This window comes from Eumetopias jubatus, unplaced genomic scaffold (assembly GCF_037043125.1).
Source record: "Eumetopias jubatus isolate StellerSeaLion01/CBP00866 unplaced genomic scaffold, mEumJub1_p1.0 scaffold_17, whole genome shotgun sequence".
Taxonomy (NCBI): Eukaryota; Metazoa; Chordata; class Mammalia; order Carnivora; family Otariidae; genus Eumetopias; species Eumetopias jubatus.
Window position 1 is genome coordinate 77,074,711 of NW_028274823.1, and position 11,703 is coordinate 77,086,413.

Below are 11,703 nucleotides of genomic sequence, written 5' to 3' on the forward strand. Positions count from 1 at the left end.
TCTTTCTCCTGTCCCCACCCATCCATTTATTCTCTTTCAGATAATAATCTCTCTTCTCTCTTGAGAACATTGTTTGTTTTATCAAAAGAGACTATGTGATATGGATCTTGAAGGATAAGCGTGCCAAACGCCTTATCTTCCACTTGGATCTTCTGTTATGACGTCACTTTCTTATGAGAAGATGGCATCAGTGGGGAAAGGCTGCTGGTCAACCTTGCCTCGCTCCTCGTCATTTTATTTTTTTGGTCCCTGATCACCCAGTGTGTTTGGGATGCTGGTTATATTGGCACGTCATACCACATACAGCTCGGCCTGCCACTCCCATTGTACTCTTGCTACCACAGTGCTTCTGAGCCCAAGACATCAGCCACAAGTGTTAAGGCTACTGCCTGTTCCCTCCTTAAAGTGCAGTGGGCCTCCGGCCTGGGGTCCACACGGCAGTCCCAGCCCCAGCTCTCTCCCCTCTCCAGCTGAGGGGTCTACTTTAGGATTCCTCCAGAAGTTCACGTGCTGAAGGGAATCTACACATCTGAATCCCAGTGGGGAGCTCTATGGGCACCAAGTTGTTGCTATGGAATTAAACTTTTATTGCTGTTTCTTCCTATATCTGACGGCCCCCAAGTGGTTATCATAATGCCAACCATTCATCACCCCACTTACTTTTGATACTTATGAAAGGCTGTGGGTAGAGTCTTGACAGGCAGCTGAGGATTTGTGAGACCCAGCAAATCTGACGGCAGGCCTCAGGCATATACCCTGAACAGTGCTGGCCCTTTGGTCAACTCTTCCTTGTCTGCCACCAGACAAGGACTGTTAAAACAAGGACTGTTCTGTCACATACCTGTCACATACCTAAAATCCTCTTGTGAAACATGCTTTGGGAAATACCCATTTAAAGTTATAAACAAGATTTCAGGAAATTATGGCCCAGAGATAATCTCATCCAAATTCCTTCATTTGGTAGAAATGAGTCTCAGAGAAGAAAAGTGACACCCATTTTCACAGCTGCTCCTCACAGCGGTCCTGTTGAATTAATTATTATCTTCATTCTGCAGAAAATTAAGCCCACTGTGGTTAAATGACTGTGATTGCCCAGCTAGCAGAGTTGGGACTTCCAGAACTATTCTTATCCATTACCCCAAGATGAATTTTGAGGGTAGGCAATTCTGAATCTGATTCTAATACCACACATAGGCCACATTCCATTTCCTGCCAGGGTGGACTGTAAGAGCCATTCTTCTTTTTCAAAAAATCCACACTTTTTCCCCACCAGGCAGGGTGTCTGAATCACCCAATTCTGTGTGATGCATGAGATGTTCCATACTGAATGGTTCAGGGAAAGATAAATAGATAAAATATTAAATGGAAATATGTATGAAATTTGCAAAACCAGATAATTCCCCGGCCTGCTGGAGTATTCATTTAAGCAATAAATATATAAGAAGCAGACTGTTTGCTTCAGATGTATGAAAGCCCTTAAGACTCTAGATTTAAACACTAAACGATATTTATATTTATGTCCTAACATATGTACACATTCGAGATTATTATGAGGTTAAAAATGAAACAGGTTACCTAGAGCCTGGAGATCAGGAGCAACCAGGTCTCTCAGACAATGCAACCCAGTAGTCTTTCATTAAAAGTCCAGTGTCCAATAAGATCACTGAATTGGAAGTTCTTTATCCCCAGCAGACCGACCACAAGTTTTTAAAGACAGGGGCCATGCCTTATTTCTCTTAATCCTTACTGCTTATCACAGTGCTTGCATAAAATAGGCATTCAATAAATCTTCATTGAATAAATGATGTCTAAGCTTCTTCTAAGTATGTTTTCTTTGGCACAGGATACATGGCCACAGTCAGTGCTTGCACCTGCTTTATGCCAATGCCTGCCACTATTCAAGACTTGACTGCCTCCCTCTGTTCCGGGGCTTGGGCCGCCCAGTATTTCCCAGAGACCATGGCTCCTTCCTGATGGCTGTCTCCAGGGCAGCTCATTGGTGCAACAGAAAGGATGCATACTCCAGAGCTCACTGCTCACTGCCAATTTCCTCACGGTTAGTTGTGGCCAGAAATGAGGAGGGCCGACTGGTAAATGAAGGAGAGGCCTGCTGAGAGGTGGTGTTAGGAGGATTGGTCAGACAGTGAGCAGTGTGCAGATGGAGCGACTGGGAGAGAGCCTGAGAAAGGCCAGCAGCACCCACCTCCACCCCCCATAGAGTGCTAGGCAGTTTTAAGACAGAAAATTCTTTCATGTATGCTAGTAACAATCATTCCAAGATCCGCTGACATTAAAATGAAGACATATTTTGAGAAGGTGGTTGTAAGAGTTCAAGTGTGAGATAAGGGCCTGGCCTAAGGCAGAGAGGCAGAAGGGCAGAGAAACCTCCACAGAGTCATCCAATCTGAGTTTGAAACCACTCAGTTTAGGGTCCCTGCCTAGTTTTATCTTTTTTGTCTAATGTGCACAAAGAAGGGGGAAAAACAAACAAACAAACCCATGATTGTCTGAATTGAGCTGGAAAAAGAATATGATAATATTTAACACCCTTACATGATAAAAACACTTATTAAAATAGAAACAGTAGGGTACTTCCTCAAGATGATAAAGACCATATGAAATAAAAAACTCACAGCTAACATCATATTCAATGGTGAAAGGCTGAAAGCTTTTCCTCCAAGATCAGGAACAAGGCAAGGATGTCTGCTTTCATCACTGCTATTCAATGTAGTACTGGAAGTTCTAGCCAGAGCAACTAGGCAAAAAAAGAAATAAAACACATCTAAACTGGTAAGAAAGTAAGTTGATCTCTGTTCACAGATGACACAATCTTCTATGTAGAAAACCCTAAAGAATTCACACATGCAAAAATAGAGGCAATAAATGAATTCAGTAAAGATTCAAATACAAAATCAACACCCCCAAATCAGTTGTATTTCTATACATTTGCAGTGAACAATCTAAAAAGGAACTTATGAAATGATTCCATTTGCCATAGCATTGAACAGAATAAAATACTTAGGAATCGATTTAATCAAGGAGGCAAAAGGCTTGCACGGTGAAAACTACGAGACACTGCTGTAAGAAATGGAAAGATATCACACATCCATGAATTGAAATATTGTTAAATGTCAATACTACCTAAAACTATGTAGAGATTCAATGCAATCTGTATTAAAATCCCAATGGCATTTTTATAGAAACAGAAAAACTCACCCTAAAATTCATCTGAAATCTCAAGGAACCTCAAGTAACCAAACTACCTTGAGAAAAAAGAACAAAGTTGAAGGACTCACATTTCCTGATTTCAAAATGTACTACAAAGCTAAACGGTGTGGTACTGGCACAAGGATAAACATTTAGGCCAATAGAATAAACTACAGAACCCAAGAATAAACCCTCACATGTATGGTTAATTGATTTCTGACAAGGATGCCAAGACCATTCAATAGGGAAAGAAAAGTTTTCAACAAATTGTGGTGGGAAAATTTGGATTTCACATGCAAAAAATAAATTTGGACACTTCTGTCACACCATATGCAAAAATTAACTCAAAATGAATGAGAGGCCTAATCCGTATAGCTAAAACTACAAAAATCTTGGAAGAAAACATAGGGAACATAGGGGAAAATGTTCATGCCATTGGATTTAGCAATGATTTCATGGATATGGCACCAAGAGCACAAGTCATAAAATGAAAACATACATAAATTGGACTTCAACAAAACTAAAAACTTTTGTGCCTCAAGGGACACTATCAAGAGAGTGAAAACCCACACAAACAGTGCATCTGATAAGGGATTAATATCCAGAATATATAAATATAAATATAAATAATACAACAAAAATAAACAACCCAATTCAAAAATGGGCAAAGGATTTAAGTAGACATTTCTCCAAAGAAGATAGATGAATGGCCAATAAGCACAGGAAGGTTGTTCAGCATTACTAATCTTAAGAGAAATGCAAACCAAAACCACAATGAGATAACATGTTATGCCTATTAAGATGGCTATTATCAATAAGATGAAAAATGACAAGTGTTGGCAAGGATGCAGAGAAATTAGAACCTTTCTACATTGCTGGTCGGAATGTAAAATGTGGCAGCCACTATGGAAAACAGTTGGGAAGTTCCTCAGAAAGCTAAACGTAGAATTACCATATGATCTAGCATTTCCAGTTCCCAAGTATATACCCAAAAGGTTGAAAGCAGGGCCTGGAGCAAATACTTGTCTGCCGGTGTTCATTGTAGCATTAATCACAACGGTTAAAAGGTGGAAACTATCCACGTGTCCATGAACAGATGAATGGATAAACAATATGTGGTGTATTCATACAATGGAATACTATTTGGCCTTAAAAAGGAACAAAGCTCCAATATATGCTACAATGTGGGTGAACCTTGAAAACATTATGCTAAATGAAATAACTCAGATACATAAAGGACAAATATAATTCCATTTACATGAGGTACCTAGAGTAGTCAAATTCATAGAGACAGAAAGCAGATTATAGGTTACCAGGGACTGGGATGAGGAGGAATGGGGAGTTACTGCTTAATTATTATAAACTTTCTGTTTGGGATGGTGAAAAAGTTTCGGAAGTATACAATGGTGATGGTTGCCCAATCCTGTAACTGTAATCCATGCCACTAAATTGTATCCTTAAAAAAAAGGTTAAAATGGCAAATTTTGTTATATATTATAACACAATTTTACAAGACCAGTGCTCTAACCACTGAGCTATGGAGCCTGTAAAGCAATTTTAAAAAATTGATAATGTAATATACCAAAAACCATTGAATTGTATGCCTTAAATAAGTGAATTGCATGGTATCTGAATTATATCTCAGTAGAGCTGTTTAAAAAAGTCAGTTTTGAGGGGAAAAGGTTGTGATTCAAGAATTTCATAGGTAATCAGCCAGCCATTCAAGCATATGAGCAGTAGAAAGACATGTTACATATGGCAGAGTTCAGAACATCTATGTGCCCTTCTTCAATTTCCTGTGACCAAGGAATACCCTTTTCCAAGGAAGCTGTCTTGGGCCTCTTTTATAAGAGCCCTATCCCATTCACGAGGGTTCTACTCTTATAATCTAAGCACCGTCCAAAGGCCCCACCTCCCAATACCATCACATCGGGCATCAGTTCTTTATATTTTGAATGAACGTCTTCCTTTCCTCTAGTCAGGAGCTTTTCATTTGTATTTCCCTTATGCCATTTCTGCTTTGTCTTATTCAGTTATAATCTGTCTTCATCTATACTGCAGGATTTTTGGGGTAAAAATCCTATTTTGAAGATTTTATTTATTTATTTGAGAGAGCAAGCCAGCAGAGGGAGAGGGAGAAGCAGACTCCCCGCTGAGCAGGGAGCCCAGCAGGGGGCTCAATCCCACGACCCTGGGATCATAACCTGAGCTGAAGGCAGACGCTTAACCAACTGAGGCACCCAGGCGCCCCTAGAAATCCTATTTTGAACATCTCTGTTTTCCCCCAAAGCCCCTGACATAGTACCTATCTACTTCCAGCACTTAATTAGTACTTGTTTTATTGAATTTTTTAAGGCTCTGCTATCAACATTAATTATACATTTTGATAGTCTGAATAATGCCATAGGTTTCAATTTCTTTGAAATTAAATTAGCTCCTAGAAAAAAAAATCCCAAGATTCAACACACTACCGAATTAACGCTGCAATGTAAATTGAAATGTTTGACACATAGAATGAATAAGTGATTGTTGATTAAATATTTACTTGAAGAAAAACATAGATTGCGTGATGTTTTCAGGCAATATTTCATTTTTGAGAGGCGTCCAAATTAATGGCTTTAATAAGGACTTTATATCAAGGTCCTTGACACCAAAGGGTCATCCAAGTGGAAAGCTACCCCAAATATTATTAGAAGTACATGATACTTACACATGGATATTCTCAATCACCTATAGGTATACTATTGTTCTACTTTATTTTTTTATTTTATTATTTTTTTAATTTTCTTTATTTATTTGACAGAGAGAGAGACCACAAGCAGGGGGAGCGGTGGGCAGAGGGAGAGGGAGAGGGAGAAGCAGACTCCCCACTGGGTGGGGAGCCTGATGCAGGACTCTGGGATCATGACTGGAGCTGAAGGCAGACGCTTCACAACTGAGCCACCCAGGTGCCCTTATTGTCCTCCTTAAAATGGAAAGAACTATCCCAGCATGGTTGTCTGTCCACAGAGAAGGACTAGTTTGTCACCAGGCAATAGTTAGATGACTCTGAAGGTTAGTGTTGTCAAACCATGACAGCCGGAGGTATGATCTCTAGTATACATACCCACTGTACCAGAAACAAGGGTAAAGAGCCCACTAGCAAGGTGGACATTCCCGAGTTCCTTCTCTGTGCCTCCATTCCTCACCCATACTCAGCCACTCCCAATCCCCCCCATTTTCTGAGGAACACGGTGTTTCTCTACCAGGATTATCACCTTTCATTAAATTATAGTCACCTTCATCCGGGGATTATTTTGCTTTATTATTAACCCTGTGAGATTTATCTTACCATTGGAAAACAAAAGAATCGTATCTCCAGTTTTAGGGAATGATTATAGCTTTCAAGTGATACCCTGGTAAAAACAAAAACAAGCACACAAAATTCTCTCTGTGCCTTTTCTAGAGTCTGCTGTGAAATTTGAGCTAGCAGTGTTCATTTGATAAGGTCTGAAAAATGGCGACTGCCATGTTTCTCCAGGAATTTATTCTTTTTTTTTTAAGATTTTATTTTTAAGGAATGTCTACACTCAGTGTGGGGCTCAAATTTACAACCCCGAGATCGAGAGTCTCATGTTTTACCAACTGAACCAGCCATGCATGACCCAGTAATGTATTCTTACAAATATGTATTCACTTACCACTGTGTGCCCAGGTACTAGATGTTGCTGTAGATGTAGTTAGGACCAAGCCAGAAAAAGTCTGTACTTAAATAAGACTTTCTTGGGGCCCCTGGGTGGCTCAGGTGGTTAAGCGCCCGCCTTCAGCTCAGGTCATGATCCCGGAGTCCCAGGAATACGGCTCCCTGCCGGATCCTGCTGCTCCCTCTCCTTCTGACCCTCTCCCCACTCGTGCTCTCTGTCTCTCAAATAAATAAAATCTTAAAAAAAAAAAAAAAAGACTTTCTTAAACTGAATAAAAGACTTAAGTATGCAAGGCAAAAGGGCAGACAGGGTAGCAGGCAAGGTACCTGACCTTCCAGAACTCAGGAAGGTCTTGTACTAACACTCTGGGGATGATGTTTATGATCTTCCTTTGAACATTAAATTTTTATCTGGCCCCAAAAGCCACGTACGAGTATCTCCCATTGAAAATGTAGCATATTTAAAATTTCAGGGTTTCGGGAATGAGGATGGCATTTATTTAACTACTAAGAAAGTGGTAACATTTTATAAACCCATGTTATATTTATTGTAAATGAGGGCCAGCGCATCTGAGTGACAGCTGAGATTATAAGCAATTTGGGACATCCAGTTTTCTGGGGAAAGGGCTGCCCACAGGGAAGTCTTGGCTTAGTGACAGAGTGTAGGAATACTGAAACCAGTTTTTCCAGGTTTGAGGACCAGCTGCGTTCCCTGGAAATGTGACCTTGGGCAAGTTGTTTAAGTTCTCTCTCTTCTTTCTTTTCCTTTTCTTTTGGGTTAATCAGTAAAGCAAAGCAAGTGGAGAAGGTACAAAGAAATCTGTAACGTGATCAATTACGACTGCACTCTGACCAGCCAAATTCTCTTTCCCTTGGTTTTTTCATCGTGAAACAAGGGTAATCAGAGCACCTAGCTTATGGAGATCCTCCTCCATGGCACTAATCTTGCTTTATAATGATATATGTGATTATCATTCTTCCTAGGCTCTAGGCTGCAGGACCTGGGTCTGTCTCATTACTTTAGCCCCAGTGCCTGGCCAGTGTCAACAAATATTTGTTAAACAAAACAAATAATAACACCAACAATTCATAGGATTTCAACAATTGGAAATTTTAAAAAATTATATCTATATTTTAATATTTATTTATTTGAGAGAGTGAGAGGGCGAGAGAGAGAGAGAGAGAGAGAGAGAGAGAGAGAGAGCATGAACAGGGAGAGCGGCAGAGGGAGGGAGAAGCAGACTTCCCGCTGAGCAGGGAGCCCGATGCTATGTGGGGCTCAATCCCAGGACCCTGGGATCATGACCTGAGTTGAAGGCAGACCCCCAGCCAACTGAGCCACCCAGGCGCACGCAATCAGATCTTTATACGCCAGTACACATCTTAATTGGAACTTGCGTCCCTGCTTCCCAAGGATGGCCAGAAAATAATGTTTTAAATCATCTCTATTTTAAAATTTGCCCTTTAAAGGAAAACAAGAACAAAATATTAACTTGGCTAAAATTGCTGAACTTTTTCAGCACTGAACCCTAACCAATTTCTTTTTGTAGTTATGAGAAAAGAGTTTGTTCTCAATGAACTCTTTTCAATTTAAAACTTATTTTCTGATTTCCCTCCGGGTCTATACAATAAATTTCCAGACTTCAAAGATAAGACTTCAAAAAGTGTTTGTCAGGTCACTTTGCCTCCTTATATCTCATTTATAAAAGTAAAAGTTTAGCAGTTAGCTAAAAGTTTAGCTCTCAGTTCATCATCTTAAACTGATTAAATACCACCTTCCTGTCTATTAGACAAAAATGATTTGCTGTACTCCTAGGCAAAACCAAACCAAACCAAACCAAATCAACCATCCCCCCAAAGCCCAAAACTAAAAATCCAAGCCAAAGCAAATTTTAAAAAGCCAAAATCTGGGGTGCCTGGTGGCTCAGTAGGTTGAGCATCTGCCTTTAGCTCAGGTCATGATCCCGGGGTCCTGGAATGGAGCCCCATGTGGGGCTCCCTGCTCAGCAGGGAGTCTGCTTCTCCCTCTCCCTCTGCTCCTCCCCCTTTCCCCCCAGTCGTAAAAGCAAAACCCTCCACACTTTGCTCGGATTTTCTGAAAAAGTTTTAAATATCCTCTCAATTAAATCCACAAATGTTCTCCTCTTTGTTTTCTGAATGCTGATATTTTCAGTATTTGGAATTAAGTTTTTGTTCAACCTATAATTTACTGTGTTGGGCTCTGGCGTGGGGCTGCCTGGGTCCCCACTCTACTGCTCTCTAGTTGTACGAGCCCTTGAATATTTCCTTCTTGCTTAATTTCTGCCTCTCTAAAATAGGAACAAATATATGAATCCTATTTTATAAGAATGAAGTTTAAAATAAGAGATGGCACATAAGAACTTAAGAGTTCCATACACAAGAGCCAGTATTACCATGTAACCAGATCAAGCCCATTTTTTGTATTTCCTTTTAGTCAAGCGTGATGTCTACATACAGTGCTGGCATAATTAGCCAGGTCGAAGATGAGCTACATTTTGATGACTAAGAATACTTTTTTGGAGGGGCACCTGGGTGGCTCAGTGGGTTAAGTGTCTGCCTTCGACTCAGGTCATGATCCCAGCATCCTGGGATCGAGCCCTGCGTTGGGCTCCAGGCTCAGCGAGGAGTCTGCTTCTCCCTCTCCCTCTGCCCCTCCTCCCCACTAAAGTGTGCTCTCTCTCTCGAAAAAAAAAAAAAAAAAAAAAAAAAAAGAATGCTTTTGGAGTTAGTGCAGCAGGTGGAACGAATTGAGCCAACTGACCTCCCCAGGTGCCAAAGTCCTACAGAGAGAGAGATGGTAATTCTCTTCATTCAGGAGAAAAGGGGGAGCAAGGCCTCTCTAGGGCTACTGGTGACAATAAAATAATTTCAAATTTCCTTTGTATTCTTTTTTACTACCTTATACTTGGCAACAATACTGTATATCACAGACTCCATAAATTCAACTCAATTACTACAATCCAGGTGGGTTATCAAAATGCTTGTTGACCTATGTGACTCTGGGAGTGGGTCATAATCTTGAGATTATGAAAGGATTTGAGGGAAGAAGGACAAAGTCAGGAGTCTTCTGGGGAAAGCCATGGTCACCTTGACACCCTCCAGAGGTAGCAATCCCTTATTCCAGAACTGACTCTCAGTTGACATTCTTAGGACTCTGACTAGCAGGACAGCAAAGCAACCCAATGGGCTTGACACACACAATCAAGCCCATAGAATAATGTTTTTTTTTTTTTTAAAGATTTTATTTATTTATTTGAGACAGAGACAGAGAGAGTGAATGTGCACAAGCCGGGAGGAGGGTCAGAGGGAGAGGGAGAAGCAGACTCTCCTCTGAGCAGGGAGTCTGATGTGGGGCTTGATCCCAGGACCCTGAGATCATGACCTGAGCCGAAGGCAGATGCTTAACCGACTGAGCCACCCAAAGCCCATAGAATAATGTATAAAGTTAGAATACAGTTTACTTACTGGCGTACAGTAAGAGTTGGAGATTGAGGTTCATCAATCAGAGCTTCTTTCTATGAAGACAAACCCGCTGGGAGAGAACCCCAGAACAACCAAAAAAACAACGAGGGGTTTTTGGAGTTTTACCTCTACAAACTGGATGTATGATGGATGAGCCTAATGAAAGGCTGAAGATGAGGGTGGGGGTTGGGCTAGCAGATTTTCTTCAAAATAAGATAATAGATGCTTTACTACAGAAATAGAGAAATTGAGGCTTTGTCTCAGCGGTCCTACCTCATCTATAGATGTATTTGTATTAGTTTCCTAGGCCTAGTGTAATGGAAGTACCTCAAGTTGGGTGGCCTAAAACATCAGTAATGTACTGTGTCACAGTTCTGGAAACTACAGGTCTAAAACCAAGGTGTCAGCAGGGCCATGCTCACCTCCGTTTTTGCTGTCACATGGCTGTTTTTTCCTTGTGAATCTCTTTCCCATGTTGGACTAAGGGTCCATTCTCCTTGGACCTCATCTTAACTAGTTACATGTGCACGAACTCTATTTCCAAGTAAGTTCCATTCTGAAGTACTAGGGTTTAGGGCTTCAGTTGCATCTGTTGGGGGACACATTTCAACCCATAACAGTATTCTTGGAAATTTTCTTTAAGTTGTGCAAATTTTTGCACTAGGAATTCACCCCCCCTTTAGTCTTATTTGCTACTCTTTTAAGACTAAGAAAACCCTGGGGGCACCTGGGTGGCTCAGTCGGTTAAGCGACTACCTTCAGCTCAGGTCATGATCCTGGAGTCCCAGGATCGAGTCCCACATCGGGCTCCCTGCTCAGCAGGGAGTCTGCTTCTCCCTCTGACCCTTCCCCCTCTCATGTGTTCTCTCTCTCATTCTCACTTTCTCAAATAAGTAAAATCTTTAAAAAAAAAAAAAAGACTAAGAAAACCCTAGGTCTGGTCAGTTTTAGCTGACAAAGCAAATATCTGATGGCTTGTTAAACAGAGTCTGATCCACAATTCCTGCAATTTCTGCTAAGATAGAGGATACTAAGTAACTAGGTACCCAAAAGATTCCCCCCCCAAGGGACACCTCAACAAACAGTGAAATAGGTGATAATTTAAAACCTTACAACCTTAACAAGATCCTCAGCTCTTTAGGGCCATCCTATCCCTCCCACACTCTTCTTCTTTGTTCCATTCTCCCCCACTCCGGTTTTTCCATCTCCAAGTATGACCATTTTTGGCAAAGATGCTATACACATTATTATTATACTATTTTAGATATAAAAAAATTGAGGTATAATTACATACAGTAAAATGAGAATGGCATGCAAATTTGCACTTCAAA